Source organism: Phyllobates terribilis, unplaced genomic scaffold (genome assembly GCF_046119375.1).
Source record: "Phyllobates terribilis strain yellow unplaced genomic scaffold, ASM4611937v1 Scaffold_12__6_contigs__length_324123572, whole genome shotgun sequence".
Lineage (NCBI taxonomy): Eukaryota > Metazoa > Chordata > Amphibia > Anura > Dendrobatidae > Phyllobates > Phyllobates terribilis.
The window spans coordinates 165,238,496-165,261,021 of record NW_027362772.1 but is presented as its reverse complement, the minus strand read 5'-3'; positions in this window follow the sequence as shown (position 1 = coordinate 165,261,021).

Here is a 22,526-nt window from a genome sequence, read left to right as displayed (position 1 = left end):
ACGGGGGTGGCTCAACACTACTCTCCATTACTAACCTGGGCTTGATGTCAGCTGGCATTATAAGCTGACATCAACCCCAACCCTATTACCCCCTGCCACCGCACCAGGGCAGCGTGGAAGAGCGAGGCTAAGTGCCAGAATTGGCGCATCCTATGAATGCGCCATTTCTGGGGCGGCTGACGGCTGGTGTTTCTAGCCTGGGAGGGGGCCAATATTCATGGCTCCCTTCCTGGGCTATTAATATCAGCCCCCAGCTGTCTGCCTAGCCTTTGCTAGCTATTAAATTAGGGGGGACCCCACGTCATTTTTTTGGGGGGGTCCCCCATTTTAATAGCTAGTAAAGGCTATGTATTCAGCTGGGGGCTGATATTAGTAGCCTGGGAAGCTCCGTGGGTATTACCCCCTTCCCAGGCTTCAAACATCTGCCCCAGCCGTCTGCTTAACCTCCGCTAGAGCCTAAAATTAAGGGGAACCCACGCCAATTTTTTTAATAATAAATCCTTTATTTTAATACTAAATGACAAGTACAGTAACCAACACTATCACTGTACTTATTATATATGTGACTGACATGTTTCTATCTATCTAATCTATGTGTGAAGCTCTATTCTTTCTGTTCTAAATTGTCGGGTACAGATGCTGAATTGCCGGCCGGCTTTTTTAAAGAGACGGTGCATGAAAACACTAATATTTTTTTAAATAAATCCTTTACACTAAATGACAAGTGCAGTAACCAACACTGTCACTGTGCTTCTTATATGTGTGACTGACATGTTTCTATCTATCTAATCTATGTGTGATGCTCTATTCCTTCTTGTCTAAATTGTCGGGTACCGGTGTATGCCGCTGCTGAATTTGCCGGCCGGCTTTTTTAAAGAGAGTGTCTTCTGAGCAGTTTGTCAGCTTTTGGACACCTTTGCAGGTGTTTTCTATGTGTTTCTATGTGTTTTTGTTTGCCTGCCATTGGTTTTAACGGTGTTCGACGGTGTTCTAAGGTGTTCGACGAACAGTTCGACGAACAGTTCCTCGAACATCCCGGTGTTCGACGAACCGAACCGAACCCGAACACTACGGGGGTGGCTCAACACTAGTCCCCACTGACCGCAATCCACGGGTGGCGTAGTCGGACCATCATCATACCAATAACCCTGCCACTGATTTGACCACCCTGGGCACGGACCGGGTCATCGCCATGGAGACTACAACCCCCAGCGATCCGGCTCCGGGTATTCCCCGCACACACGTGCACGCACAACACAGGCCCAGGGGGCGAGTCATATACAGCTGAAAACAATGGTAAAAGATGGAAGATATCAGCTGAAGCTCCCTCTTCAATCATTCCCCCATCTGCATCTGAGATCTATGATGTCTCAGTGCAGGGGGTATGATTATTTTTAATGTGGATGTAAACAATGGTGCAGCGGTCTCAGGGAGTGCCAAAGGAATACTGGACAATTTAATAGATGATAACCGACCTTTATTCTTCCTCCAATACCACTGCCACGACGCGTTTCGATGGTCTAAGCCATCTTCATCAGGTGGGGTAACTGATGAAGACGGCTTAGACAGTCGAAACGCGTTGTGGCAGTGGTATTGGAGGAAGAATAAAGGTCGGTTATCATCTATTAAATTGTCCAGTATTCCTTTGGCGCTCCCTGAGACCGCTGCACCATTGTTTACATGTGAAATATCTCCATACGGAGCCAAAGCGGCAGGAGCAGCCTGGTATATTTGGATGTTTGAGGACCTGCGGTTATCCAGCGACCGGGATAAACAACTGAGGACGTGTTATCCGGTCCGGCAGGATCGCGTGACCACTCGATGAGCACAGAGTTGCGATGTAAATACCGACAGGACGGTATTACAAATAGGGAGAGGTGACCAGTGTTGAGCCACCCCCGTAGTGTTCGGGTTCGGTTCGGTTCGTCGAACACCGGGATGTTCGAGGAACTGTTCGTCGAACTGTTCGTCGAACACCTTAGAACACCGTCGAACACCGTTAAAACCAATGGCAGGCAAACAAAAACACATAGAAACACATAGAAAACACCTGCAAAGGTGTCCAAAAGCTGACAAACTGCTCAGAAGACACTCTCTTTAAAAAAGCCGGCCGGCAAATTCAGCAGCGGCATACACCGGTACCCGACAATTTAGACAAGAAGGAATAGAGCATCACACATAGATTAGATAGATAGAAACATGTCAGTCACACATATAAGAAGCACAGTGACAGTGTTGGTTACTGCACTTGTCATTTAGTGTAAAGGATTTATTAAAAAAAATATTAGTGTTTTCATGCACCGTCTCTTTAAAAAAGCCGGCCGGCAATTCAGCATCTGTACCCGACAATTTAGAACAGAAAGAATAGAGCTTCACACATAGATTAGATAGATAGAAACATGTCAGTCACATATATAATAAGTACAGTGATAGTGTTGCTTACTGTACTTGTCATTTAGTGTAAAGGATTTATTTAAAAAAATAATAGTGTTTTCATGCACTGTCTCTTTAAAAAAGCCGGCCGGCAATTCAGCAGCGGTAAGCGACAATTTAGAACAGAAAGATAGAGCATCACACATAGATTAGATAGATAGAAACATGTCAGTCACATATATATGAAGTACAGTGATAGTGTTGGTTACTGTACTTGTCATTTAGTATTAAAATAAAGGATTTATTATTAAAAAAATTGGCGTGGGGTTCCCCTTAATTTTAGGCTCTAGCGGAGGTTAAGCAGACGGCTGGGGCAGATGTTTGAAGCCTGGGAAGGGGGTAATACCCACGGAGCTTCCCAGGCTACTAATATCAGCCCCCAGCTGAATACATAGCCTTTACTAGCTATTAAAATGGGGGACCCCCCCAAAAAAATGACGTGGGGTTCCCCCTAATTTAATAGCTAGCAAAGGCTAGGCAGACAGCTGGGGGCTGATATTAATAGCCCAGGAAGGGAGCCATGAATATTGGCCCCCTCCCAGGCTAGAAACACCAGCCGTCAGCCGCCCCAGAAATGGCGCATTCATAGGATGCGCCAATTCTGGCACTTAGCCTCGCTCTTCCACGCTGCCCTGGTGCGGTGGCAGGGGGTAATAGGGTTGGGGTTGATGTCAGCTTATAATGCCAGCTGACATCAAGCCCAGGTTAGTAATGGAGAGGCGTCTATAAGACACCCCCATTACTAACCCCATAGTCAAAGTTAAAAAAAACACAAACACCCAGAATAAAGTCCTTTAATTGAAATAAAGACACAATCCTTTATTGTTCTAAATTAAACCATACTTACCATCACGCCCATTCCAGCTGAAGCCAACGATCTCCTGCAATAAAAGAAAAATAATAAAGCAACCTCATCCTTACCTTTCCATGGTTCCCACGACAGCTTCAGCTCTGCTACATCGAGATGACAGGCTGGACCGCAGCAGAACGCTGCCATCCAGCCTGTTATCCCGCAGACACTGAGAAGCGCAGGCTTGCTTGCGCTGCTCAGCGTCTCTCTGTGACGACATCCAGATGAGCCGAGTTCATGTCCAATGAACTCGGCTCACCTCATGCACGTCCAATGAACTCGGCTCACCTCATGCACGTCACTGACAGCGTGGGAAAATTCTCACGCTGAAGCGATGATTGCAGGAGAATTTTCCCACGCTGTCAGTGACGTGCAGGAGGTGAGCTGAGTTCATTGGACATGAGCTCACCTCATGCACATCACTGACAGCGTGGGAGAATTCTCCTGCACTCAGCACTTCAGCGTGAGAATTTTCCCACGCTGTCAGTGACGTGCATGAGGTGAGCCGAGTTCATTGGACATGACCTCGGCTCATCTGGATGCCGTCACAGCGAGACACTGAGGAGCGCAAGCAAGCCTGCGCTTCTCAGTGTCTGCGGGATGACAGACTGGATGGCAGCATTCTGCTGCGGTCCAGCCAGTCATCTCGATGTAGCAGAGCTGAAGCTGTCGTGGGAACCATGGAAAGGTAAGGATGAGGTTGGTTTATTATTTTTCTTTTATTGCAGGAGATCGTTGGCTTCAGCTGGAATGGGTGTGATGGTAAGTATGGTTTAATTTAGAACAATAAAGAATTGTGTCTTTATTTCAATTAAAGGACTTTATTCTGGGTGTTGTGTTTTTTTTAAATACTTTACTAGAAATTCATGGCGGTCATGTCTAATACTGGCGTGACCCCATGAATTTTGGGCTTGGGGCCAGCTGATAATAGCAAGCTGGCCCTAACCCCTTTATTACCCAGTGAGCCACCGCACCAGGGCCCTGGATGAGTTGGGTACAGCGCCAGAAGATGGCGCTTCTATGAACGCGCCATTTTCCGGGGTGGCTGCGGACTACAATTTGTAGCGGGGGGGGGCCCAGAAAGCTTGGGCCTCCCTGCGCTGCAGATTCCAGCCCCCAGCTGCCTAGTTGTACCTGGCTGGACACAAAAATAGGGCGAAGCCCCACGTACTTTTTTTTTAATTATTTCATGAAATTCATGAAATAATTAAGAAAAAAAGGCCTTCCCTATATTGTTGTGTCCGGCCAGGTACAAATAGGCAGCTGGTGGTTGGGGGCAGCCCGTTCCTGCCTGCTGTACCTGGCTGGACACAAATATAGTGCGAAGCCCCACTTCAATTTTTTTAAATTATTTCAGGAAATTCATGAAATAATTTCAAAAAAATTGACGTGGGGCTTCGCACTATATTTGTGTCCAGCCAGGTACAGCAGGCAGGAACGGGCTGCCCCCAACCACCAGCTGTCTATTTGTACCTGGCCGGACACAACAATATAGGGAAGCCCTTTTTTTCTTAATTATTTCATGAAATAATTTAAAGAAAATTGACGTGGGGCTTCGCCCTGTTTTTGTGTCCAGCCAGGTACAACTAGGCAGCTGGGGGCTGGAATCTGCAGCGCAGGGAGGCCCAAGCTTTCTGGGCCACCCCCGCTGCAAATTGCAGTCCGCAGCCACCCCGGAAAATGGCGCGTTCATAGAAGCGCCATCTTCTGGCGCTGTACCCAACTCATCCAGGGCCCTGATGCGGTGGCTCACTGGGTAATAAAGGGGTTAGGGCCAGCTTGGCATTATCAGCTGGCCCTAAGCCCGAAATTCATGGGGTCACGCCAATATTAGACATGACCACCATGAATTTCTAGTAAAGTATTTAAAAAAAACACAACACCCAGAAAAAAGTCCTTTAATTGAAATAAACACACAATTCTTTATTGTTCTAAATTAAACCATACTTACCATCACGCCCATTCCAGCTGAAGCCAACGATCTCCTGAAATAAAAGAAAAATAATAAAGCAACATCATCCTTACCTTTCCATGGTTCCCATGACAGCTTCAGCTCTGCTACATCGAGATGACAGGCTGGACCGCAGCAGAACGCTGCCATCCAGCCTGTCATCCCGCAGACACTGAGAAGCGCAGGCTTGCTTGCGCTCCACAGTGTCTCTCTGTGAGGGCATCCAGAGGAGCCGAGTTAATGTCCAATGAACTCGGCTCACGTCATGCACGTCACTGACAGCGTGGGAAAATTCTCCTGCACTCAGCTCTTCAGCGTGGGAGAATTCTCACACTGAAGCGCTGAGTGCAGGAGAATTCTCCCACGCTGTCAGTGACGTGCAGGAGGTGAGCTGAGTTCATTGGACATGAGCTCACCTTATGCACGTCACTGACAGCGTGGGAAAATTCTCCTGCACTCACCGCTTCATCGTGAGAATTTTCCCACGCTGTCAGTGACGTGCATGAGGTGAGCCGAGTTAATTGGACATGAACTCGGCTCATCTGGATGTCGTCACAGAGAGACGCTGAGCAGCGCAAGCAAGCCTGCGCTTCTCAGTGTCTGCGGGATGAGAGGCTGGATGGCAGCGTTCTGCTGCGGTCCAGCCTGTCATCTCGATGTAGCAGAGCTGAAGCTGTCGTGGGAACCATGGAAAGGTAAGGATGAGGTTGCTTTATTATTTTTCTTTTATTGCAGGAGATCGTTGGCTTCAGCTGGAATGGGCGTGACGGTAAGTATGGTTTAATTTAGAACAATAAAGGATTGTGTCTTTATTTCAATTAAAGGACTTTATTCTGGGTGTTTGTGTTTTTTTTAACTTTGACTATGGGGTTAGTAATGGGGGTGTCTTATAGACGCCTCTCCATTACTAACCTGGGCTTGATGTCAGCTGGCATTATAAGCTGACATCAACCCCAACCCTATTACCCCCTGCCACCGCACCAGGGCATCGTGGAAGAGCGAGGCTAAGTGCCAGAATTGGCGCATCCTATGAATGCGCCATTTCTGGGGCGGCTGACGGCTGGTGTTTCTAGCCTGGGAGGGGGCCAATATTCATGGCTCCCTTCCTGGGCTATTAATATCAGCCCCCAGCTGTCTGCCTAGCCTTTGCTAGCTATTAAATTAGGGGGGACCCCACGTCATTTTTTTTGGGGGGTCCCCCATTTTAATAGCTAGTAAAGGCTATGTATTCAGCTGGGGGCTGATATTAGTAGCCTGGGAAGCTCCGTGGGTATTACCCCCTTCCCAGGCTTCAAACATCTGCCCCAGCCGTCTGCTTAACCTCCGCTAGAGCCTAAAATTAAGGGGAACCCCACGCCAATTTTTTTAATAATAAATCCTTTATTTTAATACTAAATGACAAGTACAGTAACCAACACTATCACTGTACTTCATATATATGTGACTGACATGTTTCTATCTATCTAATCTATGTGTGAAGCTCTATTCTGTCTGTTATAAATTGTCGGGTACCGCTGCTGAATTGCCGGCCGGCTTTTTTAAAGAGACAGTGCATGAAAACACTATTATTTTTTTTGATAAATCCTTTACGCTAAATGACAAGTACAGTAAGCAACACTGTCACTGTACTTCGTATATATGTGGCTGACATGTTTCTATCTATAGAATCTATGTGTGAAGCTCTATTCTGTCTGTTATAAATTGTCGGGTACCGCTGCTGAATTGCCGGCCGGCTTGTTTAAAGAGACGGTGCATGAAAACACTATTATTTTTTTTGATAAATCCTTTACGCTAAATGACAAGTACAGTAAGCAGCACTTTCACTGTACTTCGTATATATGTGGCTGACATGTTTATATCTATCTAATCTATGTGTGAAGCTCTATTCTTTCGGTTCTAAATTGTCGGGTACAGGTGAATGCCGCTGCTGAATTGCCGGCTTTTCATGTTTCACTGTTGGCACTGTTCCCATCGATTTGGGCAATCACTGTAATGCCACAACCACCATGGCTGTGGCATTACAGTGAGTGGCAGACAATCCCTGCATGATTGGTGCTCTAAATAGCACCAGACATGCAGGACACGCTTTTGGTGCACGAACAGTTATCGAACATAACCTCGAACAGCCGAATTTTTTGCAAATCGTTCGGGTTCGTCGAACAACTCGAACACCGCCCAAAACAGCTCGAATTTGAGATTGGCGAACAGTTCTAGTCGAACACCGCTCATCTCTAGAGGTGACCCGGAGCCTCATTAGTCACACGCTTAATCTTGGTTGTGTAGATGTACACAACCATCACAGCTGAGTGCACTGGCACTTTTTAATTTATATAAATAGTCCTGTGAGTCTACACATGCGCCCTTTCCCTTTTATTTTTGCATATTTTTAATGTGGGGCTCATAATACTTTATGGAGGACTTTTTGGGACCTATATTACTGTATGGAGGACTATATGGGGCCCAATATACTTTATGGAGGACTATATGGGGCCCATAATACTATATGGGGGACTACATGGGACCCATGATGTATGGAGGATCATATGGGTCCCATAATACTGTGTGGAGGACTATGTGGGGCCTAAATTACTTTTTGGAGGACTTTCTTGGGCCCATTATACTGTATGGAGGTATATGTGAGGCACATTACACTGTATGGAGGACTATGTGGGTCCCTTATTCTGTATGGAGGACTATGTGGGGCCCGTTATACTGTATGGAGGACAATGTGGGGCCATGGAGGACTATATGGAGCCCGTTATTAGTGTTGAGCCACCCCCGTAGTGTTCGAGTTCGGTTCGGTTCGTCGAACACCCGTGTGTTCGCCGAACTGTTCGTCGAACTGTTCGTCGAACACCTTCGAACACCGTTAAAACCAATGGCAGGCAAACAAAAACACATAGAAACACATAGAAAACACCTTCAAAGGTGTCCAAAAGCTGACAAACTGCTCAGAAGACATAAATAACACATGGAAAAGTGACAAGTACATATAGTCATGCGAAAATAAAAGAGGTGGAGGAGTAAAAGGAGGGGGAGACACAGATATAGGCATGTCATGCCCTTCTAAAATCCAAAAAGTGAGAAGCCGAGACGGCCAGTCCGCTCCTGCCCGTGCCACCTCCGTGTCGCCGGGTTTGTGCCAGAGCCGCGGTGAACCCTGACGGCCAGCCCCCCTCTCCCAATACTGGTGCCTGTCCGCTGGTGGGTCGAGCGAGCCCCCCTGTGGTGGAGGCAGCTCTAAGCTTTTTAATTTAAATTATCTCTCTAATTTGAATGAATACACTTTAAATCCATTTACAAGGATCTATTGGAGGGCAAGTCTCATGCCAGCAGCCGCGGTAATTCCAGCTCCAGTAGCGTCCACTAAAGCTGCTGCAGTTAAAAAGCTTTTATAAGGATCGAGCTCGGCTGTCCACCGCAAGGCATCCTACTGCCAGTCCCAGCCCCTATGCCTTGGGGTGCCTCCTGATGCTCTTCACTAAGTATCCCATGGTCCCGAAGCATTTCCTTTGAAAAAATTAAGTGTCTAAACTACAGGTGGTGCAGCTTGCTTAACAGCCGGGATAATCCGCTGACTAGCAGACACTGCTACTAGGCACAAAGTATTTCCTGGGCTAGATGCAGTTAAAAATTTCTAATTAGATACTCTCGTTGGATGCTGAGAAAGCATTCCATAGAGTCTCCTGGCACGCCATATATGATTCTCTTAAAAAGCTTGGGGTAGGGGTCTAGGGGACCCTTTTATAGCCAAAATCACGGCCCTGTATCGCAATACGTCACCTAGGCTGAAGATAAATGGAACTGTAGCACCCTGAGGGCTCGGTTGCTACAGACGTATTGCACCTCACCCAGAGGTGTGATATCTCACTCTCAGGTAAGGATGGAGTGTGGATCAGGACCCGACACCTGCATGCATTACACCACATTGCCGTGGGGCAGGGCGACCAATATGCCCCTGAGATGGGCACAACAGTCCCTGTCCCTGGCTGGAGTGGGGGGAGGGAACACTGAGGAAGGGGAACCCTGTAGTGCAGGAGCAGGGAGGAAGCAGTTCCTGGGTGCATTGAGAAGGGAGTATAAAAGGTGGGCACCATCTTAGTTCAGTGCAGAGAAGTCTGAGCAGAAGTGGCAGGGAGCAGGGGCTCTGCATGAGCTCTGCTCCGGAGTCGGGCCTAGTAACAGAGGCCCAGGCCTGGAAGAGGGAGAAGGAAGGAAGAGGAGCGGAGAAAGCTCCAGGAACGAGGAATGAAGGGATCCCAGGGGTGCGGACGGGCGAGTCGCCACCGCACGCCCGAATCCACCTGCGTGGAGGGGTCAGGCCAAAGGGGGAGACCGGTCCCCGAACTAGTGGAGGCAGGAAACGACCCTCAGCTAGAAACCGGAGGCTCTGACATTTTATGTGGCGCAGCCCCTCGCTACACCCGGTAGGAAGGCACCACATAGGGTCAGGGAAACTGGCGCCAAGTTTACCAAGAGGAGGCCCGAGGCAGCCGGACAGAAGTGTTGGTAAGAAAGGCCAGACAAAGGACACACAAAGGGGGTCCTGTGAAGTGCTCCAAAGTTATCTGGGAGTTGTCTGAGCCCCTCACTTGGTGAGCACAGTACGACGTGGGCAGCCGTTACCTGCAGACGTGGTCTGGATAATAAGAACTGTGAGTAAAGGCCCTGAACTGCATCACTGACTCCGTGTCGTTACTGCTGCTGCCCTGCACCATCACCCCCATCCTCCGCATACACTGCCCTGAGGCTATACTCCTCCCGTGGGGAGTTATGCTACGCTCTGCTGCACCCACAACACCAGCCTCAGCAGTCTGCCCTGTAGCGGCGGTTCACTCTGACCGCAATCCACGGGTGGCGTAGTCGGACATTTAAACATCAAAACCACATAAATAGCTCCGCCACTGGTTTGACCGCCCTGAGCCACGGAACCGGGTCGCCGCCACGAAGACTACAACCACCAGCATCCACCAAAAAGGGTCCGGCTCCGGGTGTCCCAAGGCCCAGGGGGCGCGTCAGAACATTTTCATCACCTTTCACAATCACCAATGGGACAAGGCAGGGATGTCCTCTGTCCCCTCTCTTATACATCCTAGTGATGGAGCACCTGCTCTCATCAATTCGCCATAACCCCAATATTAGGTGGATTGAGGTGGGAGGCACCGAGTACAAGTGCTCTCTATTTGCTGATGATGTCCTAGTATATATCACTCAATCACATATATCCATCCATGCTGTTATGGCTGAAATAGATCACTTTGTTACATGGTAAAATTTTAAAATCAATGCAGCGAAGTCTGAGGCCCTCGATGTCTCCCTCCCCAAATCCATATAGGATTCCATCCAGTCCAACTTTCCCTTTGCCTGGCCCTCACAGGGTATCAAATACTTAGGAATTCCTATTCATAGAGACCTCTCCCATCTATGTTATCTTAATTTTGGGCCCTTTATTGAACAACTCCATACAGACCACGGTTGGCAAGTTAGAACTGTAAGATTCACTACGTGAACCACTGGTGTTTGTGGAAAAGCACATGTACACTGCGTTCCAAATTATTATGCAAAAAGTGTTTAGGAGTGATAAGGGAAGAATTTGTTTGTTTGTCAGTTAAACTCATTGATGGTGATGTGTGTCAGGGCTCTTTATATCACTGTAAGCAATTGCAGACACCTGTGCTAATTAGTTTGGCAGGTGTGTCCAATGAAAGGCAAGACTACTTAAGAAGGCTCTCTCACATTATTAAGCAGCCTACATTTTCTGCCAAAATGGGAAAGAAAAAGGATGTGTCGGCTGCTGAGAAGCAACAAATTGTGGAGTGTTTAGGTCAAGGCATGACTACAATCAACATTGTGCGATGATCAGGATGAAGTGTCTTGGCAATCAAGAAGTATGTAGCTGATTCACAGTACACACGTGTGCGTGCTGATAAGGGCAAATTGAGGACTCTTTCCTACAGGCAATTACATCAGGTTGAAAGAGCAGCGGCAAAAAAGCCTTGTAATAGCAGCAGACAAGTTTTTGAAGCTGCTTGTGCCTCCAACGTCCCCCGAACAACAAGATGCAGGGTCCTTCAGAGGTTTGCAGCTGTGCATGCGCCATCCTGTCGACCTCCACTATCCACTTCACACAAGCAGAAACGGCTCCAGTGGGCCAAACATTACATGAAGACTGATTTCAAAACTGTTTTGTTCACGGATGAGTGCCGTGCAGCGCTCGATGGTCCAGATGGATGGAGTGGAGGATGGCTGGTTGATGGACACCCCACGCAAACACGGCTACAGCGCCAACAAGGAGGAGGTGGAGTAATGTTTTGGGCTGGAATCATGGGGAGAGAGATTGTAGGCCCCTTTAGGATCCCTGAAGGCGCTAAAGATGAACTCCATAATGTATGTGGATTTTCTCAAACAGCACTTCCTGCCATGGTTCAAGAAGAAGAACCGTGTATTTCACAGCAAGATCATTTTTCTGCATGATAATGCACCATCTCATGCTGCACATAAAACATCTGCATCTCTGGCTGATATGGGCATAAAAGGGGACAAACTTATGGTGTGACCCCCATGCTCCCCTGACCTCTACCCCATTCAGAACCTTTGGAGCATCATTAAAAGGAGTGTCTATGATGGCGGGAGGCAGTTCACATCTAAGCAACAGCTCTGGGAGGGTATTCTGTCCTCATGCAAAACAATTGAAGCAGAAACCATCCAAAACCTGACAAATTCAATGGACGAGAGAGTTCAGAAGCTCCTTTCGAACAAGGGGTCCTATGTGAAAATGTAACATCACCTAGAATAAAGTTTTGAGTTGAAAACTGTTTGATTTCAGTTTCTAACAACCTGCTAATGCTTATAATTTCAAAAATGACCATTTTTTTGGTCTTTATTAAAATGAAAAGGTTGATCGAAAAGTTTGGGGGATCTAAGAGTGTGGCAACCCAGTAGTCATGATTACTTCGAATTCTGACAATATGAGGGTCATGCTGCAGGTAGTGCAGCAAGAAGGCACTAATGTGCCTTGCGCATCTCGGAGCCCCAAAATTATTTTCCGGGCTAGATGCAGCTAAAAATTATTTTTAATTTTAAATCTGGTGAAGCTTTAGTATAGATGGCCTAATAGGATCAGTGCTGCACACTGCTACAAAGCCCAAATTATTTTCCAGTCAAGATACAGATAAACATGATTAGTAATTTGAAAGCTTAAAACGGTTGGTAGGGTGATTTTAACCAATCATCAAGCTTTTACTCTCCCCAGGATGACACAGGGGTAGAAAAGTCGTTTCGGATCCATGATTTGTTCATCTTTATGAACGTGAGTCTGTCTACATTATCAGTGGAGAGCCGCGTGCGCTTATCTGTCAGCACACCACCAGCAGCGCTGAACACACGTTCAGACAGAACGCTGGCTGCGGGGCATGACAAGATCTCCAAGGCGTAAGTGGCTAGCTCCGGCCATTTATCCAGATTGGAAGCCCAAAAAGAGCAAGGGTCCAGTGACACAGTCGTGGCTTCAATGTTTACTTGGAGATACTCCTGTACCATCGTCTCTAGGCGTTGACTATGCGTCAGACTTCTTGTCTCCTGTGGCCTTGCAAAGGATGGGCTAAAAAAGTGGTGAAATGATTCCGCAAAATTGATGTTACCAGCAGATACTGTGGTTCTGTTACGGTTTGAGTGCTGAACACTTGACGGTCCCACGGTTGGCAAGTTGGAACTGTGAGATTCACTACGTGCACCACTGGTATTTTGTGGAAAAGCACATGTAAGATTCTGCAACAGTCTCTGCTGATACTCCTGCATGCGTGCATCCCTTTCTATGGCAGGAATAATTTCTGCAAATTTACTTTTGTACCGGGGATCTAACAGTGTGGCAACCCAGTAGTCAGGATTATTTCTAATTCTCACAATTCGAGGGTCATGTTGCAGGTAGTGCAGTAAGAAGGCACTCATGTGTGTTGCGCATCCAGGAGCACCAAGTCCCTGTTGTGTTGGTGGCGAGGTAACAATCATGCTTCCTTCCTCTGTCCTCTCCCCCCAACCTCGCACAACAGAAATGTGATCAAGGTCTCCCTCATCTGATGAGTTTTCCATCAGTTCGTCCTCCACTTCTTCCTGGGCTCCTGCACCTTCCTCACTAGTTTGGCTGCTACCATGCACCCTGGTAAAACCATCTCCCCCACCCTCACATGCCTGCAGCCTTGGTGCTGCCGACCGTCTGGACCTTGCAGATGTTAGCCCTTCCGCATACAACTCCTCCTCCTCTACTTCCTCCACCTCCTCTTGTGCCACCACCTGACTCCGAATTCTGTTTAACATGTGCTCCAGCATGTAAATCACCGGAATAGTCATGCTGATAATGGCATCGTCAGCACTAAACATCTTCGTCGCCATTTCAAAACTGTGCAGAAGGGTGCATAGGTACCTGATCTGAGACCACTCCTCCAGCGTGATTTGCCCCACCTCTGAATCTCGTTGGCCCAGGCTATACGTCAGAACGTATTGCACCAGGGCTTGTCGGTGCTGCCACAGTCGCTGCAACATGTGCAGAGTTGAATTCCACCGGGTAGGCACATCGCATTTTAGCCGGTGAAGTGGCAGGCCCAACGACTTCTGTAGAGATGTAAGTCACTGAGCTGCGGGATGCGAACGGCGGAAGTGAGCACACAGCGACCGTGCCCTCTGCAGAAGGCCATCTAGTCTGGGATAGTGGGCTAAAAATTGCTGGACAAACAGGTTCAACACGTGAGCCATACAAGGCACGTGTGTGACATTGCCCCGGCGAAGGGCCGCACCCAGGTTTGCAGCATTGTCGCACACGGCCTTCCCTGGTTTCAGGTCCAGTGGAGACAACCATTCATGAAATTGGTTCTCCAGAGCTGACCACAACTCCTCAGCTGTGTGACTCACATTTCCCAGACATTTCAATGTAAAAACCGCCTGATGACGTTGAGCCCTACTGCCAGCATAGTAAGGAGGTGTGCAGGATCCCTTCTGCGCAGTTAGAAAGCTTGTGGCATGACCAGACAGGCTTTGGGTGCAGGTGGAAGACCGAGAGGAGGTTGAGGAGGCAGAAGCAGTGGAGGAACTTTGACATAAAGAGGATTGACGCACAACTTGTGGGGACGGCAAGACTTGGACAGCAGCCCCTTGTCCTGCTGTCACCATAGTTACCCAGTGCCCAGTCAGCGACATGTAACGCCCCTGTCCATGCCTACTCGTCCAAGTGTCTGTGGTGAAATGCACCCTGTCACACACAGAGTTTCTCAAAGAAGCGGTGATGTTATGTGCGACATGCTGGTGGAGCGCAGGCACACCTTTCTTTGAGAAGTAGTGCCGACTGGGCATCTGGTACTGGGGCACTGCGACGGACATAAGATCTCGAAAATCCTCTGTGTCCACCAGGCGGAAAGGCAGCATTTCTGTAGCCAAGAGCTTGCAGATGGTGAAATTCAACCTCTTAGCTTTCTCATGGCTAGGAGGAAATGGTCTTTTACTTGTCCACATCTGAGGGACCGAGGGCTGGCTATTGTGCTTAGACGGGGTTGATAAGGGTGTAACCGGCAAACTGCCGGTCTGTGAGGAAGATGCAGGCGGACATGTTAGGTTGCCTTGATCCAAAGGTGGTGCTATCGATGTCGGACAGCGCTCAACACCAGCTGGTGTTACCACCTCCAAAGAAAATGATGACCTGCCAATCACGCTGGCTGTTGCGGGTAAAGAGGTGGCAGGTCTGCGCCCCAAAACAGGTGTGACTGCTGTCCCCCCAGTCACAGAGGATGAAGAGGCCGCGGATGCACAAGATATGGCAGACGGTGGTTGGCCCGGCCGGCTAGGCCGCATTGTAGCACACTGAGCTTCCCACTGCAACTTATGCTTCATGTCCATGTGCCGGTTCATGCATGAAGTACTCAAACTATGTATTTTTTGGCCTCTACTTAGCTTTTGCTGACAAATGTTACAGATAACACGAGTTGGGTCATCTTTATCGATCTGAAAAAATGCCCAGGCTATGCAAGGCTTAGCACCAATGCGACCTGAAGAGCCACCACGACTTGTGGTGAGAGGCAGAGTTGTGTTTGAGGATGCAGTTGTTGACGTGCTTCCAGTACTACGTCTCTGTCCAGGAAGGCGCAACCTGACCTCGTCGTCACTAGCATCTTCCTCCACCTCCTCTGCTGACCTCATGTCTTGGCTGACTGTGGGTTGACAGTAAGTGGGATCTCCGACCTCATCATCATCACCCTGTGCGTTATCACACCCGTCGTCCTCAGAGCCAACCTGTTCCTGCCCTGACAAAAAACTAAAGTTGTCGCTCCAATCAGGTATTTGAGTCTTATCATCGTCTTCCTCATTGTCTCCACCAACAGGAGTTACAGTTTGGGAATGAGGGTCTACATTATGGTCAGAACCTTCTGCGTCTGGTCCTGGATCCGACTCATAAAGATTCTGGGCATTAGTGCAGATCATTTCCTCGTCTGGATTCACAGAAGCGCTGGAGTCGACCTCTGATTCCCAGGCTATAGTATGAGTAAACAGCTCTGCAGACTCAACCATCTGTTCTACCTCATACTCAGACGGGCAGCTGGAGATTTGGGAGCTGTGAGGAAGCAAGTGCGATTTGGGTGACACCTTTGAGGACTGGAGTATTTGTGATGTTGAAGTTGATGTGGAGGAGAGCCCACTTAAAGGAGCACTTGATATCCGTTGAAGCACCTGCTGTTTTTGTGCCTCATCTGGAATTTGTAGCGATTGGCGTGGCCGTAAGAAAGGGATCTTATCACATTGTCCGCTAAAAGAAGTAGACATTTTAGTTTGGCTGGAAGATGGTCTTTCTTCTGCAGATGTTACTGTTGCTTTAACACCTACCCAACGGACACAACCTTTTTTTCCCCTTCCCAACACGCCTATTCCCCTTTCCACCAGCAGCAGGCCTTTTTCCACTCATTTTGGTGGTTAACTAATTCACAACTCTGGAGTTGTTTGCACAAAAAAACAATGGATGGTAACCGAGCAGAGCTGAGTGGCCAAACTGTGGTATTAGGCCAAAACTATTGGCTGGGTTAGATGCAGAAAAAAATTATTTTGAATTTGCAACCTGATGGAGGTCAGTATAGATGGATTAATAGAACAAGACCCACACACAGCTAGAAGCCCAATATTTTTTCAGAGGTAGATGCAGGAAAAAAACATATTCAGTTTGCAACCTGATGGAGGTCAGTGTAGATGGACTAATACAACAAGTCCCACACACAGCTAGAAGCCCAAATATTTTTTCAGAGGTACTGTAGATGCAGATAAAAATTAGTTTTAATTTGCAACCTGATGGAGGTCAGTATAGATGGACTAATAGAGAAAGTCCGACACACTACTAGAAGGCCAAATATTTTTTCAGAAGTAGATGCAGAAAAAAATATATTCAGTTTGCAACCTGATGGAGGTCAGTATAGATGGACTAATAGAGAAAGTCCGACACACTACTAGAAGGCCAAATATTTTTTCAGAGCTAGATGCAGAAAAAAATTATATTCAGTTTGCAACCTGATGGAGGTCAGTATAGATGGATTAATAGAACAAGACCCACACACAGCTAGAAGCCCAATATTTTTTCAGAGGTAGATGCAGAAAAAAATATATTCAGTTTGCAACCTGATGGAGGTCAGTATAGATGGACTAATACAACAAGTCCCACACACAGCTAGAAGCCCAATATTTTTTCAGAGGTAGATGCAGAAAAAAATATATTCAGTTTGCAACCTGATGGAGGTCAGTATAGATGGACTAATACAACAAGTCCCACACACAGCTAGAAGCCCAAATATTTTTTCAGAGGTACTGTAGATGCAGATAAAAATTAGTTTTAATTTGCAACCTGATGGAGGTCAGTATAGATGGACTAATAGAGAAAGTCCGACACACTACTAGAAGGCCAAATATTTTTTCCGAGCTAGATGCAGAAAAAAATTATATTCAGTTTGCAACCTGATGGAGGTCAGTATAGATGGACTAATAGAGAAAGTCCGACACACTACTAGAAGGCCAAATATTTTTTCAGAGCTAGATGCAGAAAAAAAATATATTCAGTTTGCAACCTGATGGAGGTCAGTATAGATGGATTAATAGAACAAGACCCACACACAGCTAGAAGCCCAATATTTTTTCAGAGGTAGATGCAGGAAAAAAATATAATCAGTTTGCAACCTGATGGAGGTCAGTATAGATGGACTAATACAACAAGTCCCACACACAGGTAGAAGCCCAAATATTTTTTCAGAGGTACTGTAGATGCAGATAAAAATTAGTTTTAATTTGCAACCTGATGGAGGTCAGTATAGATAGACTAATAGAATGATGCTATGCCCAAAAGATTTTACTTCACTAGGTGCAGTAAAAAAATTGGTATTCTATACACAGGTGGTATATCTTGCAACACAGATAGGCTACTCCACTGACTAACACACTCTGCAATAGGCCAAAAAGGATTAGCTTTGCTAGATTCAGCCAAATGCTGTGAAAAAAACTTGCACAGCACTGGCACAGACCTGCCTGGCAAAAACTGATAGGAACTGATGTAACCTAGTCCTGAAAAGGACTCCAATTACAATTAGTCTTTACTCCCACAACCTATCTATTTAAGAGCACAGACCTCCCTGATAAAAGTCGTAGGAAATGCTGTAACCTAGTCCTTAAAAGGACTGCAATCACAACTATTCCCTACTCCCAAGCTATCTGTAGATTTGTGCGAAAATTGGCTTGAAATTAACAAGGTATAGCGCACACAGCAACAGCGGTGCCGTCTAACACGCAGCTGCAGCAGTGAGAAAATGGTGGCGACGGGGAAAATGGCTTGGTCTTATAGGGCAAGGACATGTGACATACACTGCCAATGACACATGCCCTTGCTTGTGTGAAAAAAAGCACTTCGCTCCATGTGTGCGCTGCTGATAGGCTGACAGATTGCACCTCCCCACTGCAAATGCGGGAAAGAGAAAAAAAAATGGAGATCTTCATTGTTCCTGCAGAGATCCATCCCCTGCCCCTCCCCCCACCCCGCTGTACACTCAAACTGCGTATTAACATTAATTTTCATCATTACTGAGAAAAAATCCAGTTATGATTTTGGTGCACGAACAGTTATCGAACATAACCTCGAACAGCCGAATTTTTCTCAAATCGTTCGTGTTCGCCGAACGGCTCGAACACCGCCCAAAACAGCTCGAATTTGAGATTGGCGAACTGTTCGAGTAGAACAACACTCATCTCTACCCGTTATACTGTATGGAGGAGTATGTGGGGCCCATAATACTGTATTGAGGAATATGTTGGGCCCCTTATACTGTATGTGGGATATGTGGGGGCCATTATACTATTTAGAGATCTATGTGATAGCCATTATACTACATGGAGGGTTATATGGGGGCCATTATACTATTTGGAGGGCTATGTGGGAGACAGGTGATAGCAATTAGTTCAAATTGTCTTCTGTCTATATATTCATTCATCTACTAGTGCCCATCCTTCCCTTGTTTTTTTTCTTCTGTCTTCCTGAAGGGAAAGGTGGTAATGTTGGAAAGTATCTCTTTTTTATTTTATATAGATACTTCCTTTGTGTCACTCCTGTCTGTGTGAGCAACCCCTTCTTAAACTGAATATTCAGCCCTGATAAAATAAAAAAACCTATACTTACCTCCCGTGCCGACTTCGTCCCAGTGATGTCAGAACTCGCGGGGCTGTGATGCGGTGAAATGTCTTGTGATGCCCACCACCCAATCAGCGCTGGCATCACTGTCTCTGCCCTCGGACAAACTGATCATGAAGAGGAAGTCCGGGATCAGCTGCAGCCCTGACTTCCTCTTCATGTTTAGATTGTATGAAGGCAGGGTGTCACGCAAGGTGTGGGAAAGACTAAGTGAAACACGAAGGGAAGAGGGGAAGGGAGACAAGACTCTAAGGAAAGGGGGAGTGGAGACCTCCTAGGCTGATCTGATATCGCCCTTTCTCCCCTATCATCCCTATATTGGTTCCTCACCAATCGCCGAACAGGAACCTAAACCCTGTATTTCCCTAGCGCTTGGCCCTGGATAGGGAAGGGGGGATGAGCACTAGTCATTCCCCACTAACAACTAAAGACAACAAAGGAGACAAAATATGGGGGGGGAGTAATTTTGTTTCAGCCGAGATTACTCCTAACGTCATCCAAGCACTAAAGAGGAAGTAAGCAGACTGCAACAGCTCCAAGCCTTCACAAGAGAACAAGTGAATATCACTGGCGCCTCGCTGTAGCAAACAGCAAGTATTTAAACACCCAGGCCTGGGTGTCAATTAGCAAGAGGGAGTTTGCCTCTGCGTCCTAGAGTGAGTCAACTAAGAAGGTGTCTGTAATGCCAAACAAAGAGATCTTCTGCAACCAACTGCAGAGCGACTGCCTGTCACTTCTGACACACACGTGACACAGGGACAGTGACACCAGTGTTGATTGGGCGCCGGGCATCACATGTCATTCCACCGCATCACAGTCCCACGACCGCGAGTGCCGACACTGCTGTAATGGAGCCGGCACAAGAGGTGAGTATAGGTTTTTTTATTTTATCGCGGCCAAACATTTAGTTTAAGAAAGGGTTGTCCACACAGACAGGAGCGCCACAAATGAAATATCTATTTAAATTAAATTAAAAAAAAAAAGAGATACTTTCCAACATTACCACCTGTCCCTTCAGGAAGACAGAATAAAAAAACACAAGGGAAGGAGGGGAATTAGTAGATAAATATATAGACAGAAGACAATTTAAACTAATTGCTATCACCTGTCCTTTGTTCCAGGAGGATAAAATCCCCATTACTGCTTGTGGTGTAGGACGACAAGGAAATATATAATATGGTCCAATTCATTGTGGCATTTTTGCCTTTTTTGTCTATTGTTTTATAGCTTTAGCCTGTTTTTTATGTGTGTCAAATTTTCTTTTAATTTGCCCTTTTTTTTAAGTCTTTTTTTTTATACACATCTGCTTGCTTTTTCTATGGTTGCCAATATGGGCCTGGGTTTTGCTTTCTAGATATTTACTGATGATTTATCCTTTGCCACTTTTTAATAAGTTTGCAATCTTTGGAACAATTGTATTCACATCTTCCCAAGGAGTGAATTTATGTATTTTTTGTACAAATTTGTACATTTGCAACACATTGGCATAGTATGCAACTTATGCTCCAAAAATGGGAAAAATAAGGAGAAAACCAAAAAGAGAATTTTTGATTTTATGCAAAATACATAAATCTTTTTTGAAGAATTAGACACAAAACGAGAATGAATACCAGAAGACAAAAAATAGAAAAGTGACTTAAAAAAAGCTAAAAATTGAATATCCGATGAACATATTAAATAGATGCTTAAAGGGAGTTTGTCAACTCCAAAACACATTTTATACTCGCCACATAGCCATGTAAGAGACTTAGACATTTTAAAAGTCACTCCTTTCATGTCCTTCCATTGTGCTGAAAATCATCTTTAATCCAATATGCTGTACGATTATGGCAATACAAACTTCCGCAGATTTATTTTTAATAAGTGGTAAAAAAAATGCAGAAGTTTGTAAAAAAAATTGGGGGCTTGTGTCACTATTTCCCTGGACACATAAGGATATTATTTATCTGTCAATGGTGCTGTTTTAGGGCTTTTTTTGTACCCTGAACTGATGGTTTTATTAATATCAGTTTGAGCTACATACAATATTTTGATCATTTTTATTGCATTTTTTAGGGAGGTGTAATAAGCAAAATAACACAATTCTGACATTTTTTAATATTTTCAAAAATACTGCTTTATTTTTTTAGTCTTCTAAGGGGACTTCAAGATGTGGTTATTTGATCGCTTATTCCCAATACTGCAATACCACAGTATTACAGTAAATTGTGCAGTCTTCTATGAAGCCCAGCATGTGGCTGAGCTTCACAGGAGAACAAAAATTACAACGAAGAGGAACTTAAGCAAATCTCTGGCTGCCATAACCCATCAGTGCTCTGTGCTCATGTTGTGGAGGGGTCGATGAGAACCAGTACACACAATCATTGGCAACTTCTCCCTTTGATCACCATGGTCAGAGAGCTCAGGTCCAGCCACTGCTGGTAGAACGAGATGCCAGCTTTGTGACATTGCCAGCATCTATAGCATGTGGCGGGGGCGTACCTCCTTTGCCCCCACCAAACACTGCACTCTCAGTACTAATGTATATGTGCGTGTTTTTTTTTTACTAAGGGTTTATTATTATTATTATTATTATTATTATTATTATTATAGCTCCATTTATTCCATGGTGGTTTACATGTGAAAGGGATATACATAATAAAAAACAAGTAAAATAATCATGAACAATACAAGTCACCGACTGATACAGGGGGAGAGACGACCCTGCCTGCCGCGAGGGCTTACAATCTACAAGGGATGGGTGAGGATACAGTAGGTGAGGGTAGAGATGGTCGTGCAGCGATGTGGTGGAGCGGTGGATACTACAGGTTGTAGACTTGTCGGAAGAGGTGGGTCTTCAGGTTCCTTTTGAAGGTTTGAACGGTAGGCGAGAGTCTGATATGTTGGGCTAGAGAGTTCCAGAGTAGGGGAGATGCAGGGGTGAAATCTTGAATGCGATTGTGGGAAGAGGAGATAAGAGGGGAGTAGAGAAGGAGATCGTGTGAGGATCATAGGTTGTGTGCAGGTAAGTACTGAGAGACTAAGTCATATATGTATGGAGGAGACAGGTTTGGGATGGCTTTGTATGTCATGGTTAGGGCTTTGAACTGGAGCCTCTGGGCAATGGGGAGCCAGTGAAGGGATTGACAGAGAAGAGAGGCCGAGGAATAGAGGCGGGGGACAGGTGGATTAGTCGGGCAGCGGAGTTTAGGATAGATTGGAGGGGTGCGAGAGTGTTGGAAGGAAGGCCACAGAGCAGTAGGTTGCAGTAGTGAAGGCAGGAGATGATGAGGGCATGCACTATTGTTTTTGTGGATTCTTGGTAAAGGAGTGTGCGGATCCGAGAAATATTTTTGAGGTGGAATTGGCAGAAAGTGGAAAGGGTTTGGATATGTGGGTTGAAGGAGAGATCAGAGTCAAGGGTTACACCGAGGCAAGCAAGATTGCCGGATTGGGAAGAGTGTTATTAACTTTGATGGATAGGTCTATTGGGGGAGTTGAGTGAGAGGGAGAAAAGATAATGAATTATTTTTTGTCCATGTTAAGTTTTAGAAATCGAGCAGAGAAGAAGGATGAGATAGCTGACAGAGATTGTGGGATTCTGGTTAGAAAGGAGGTGA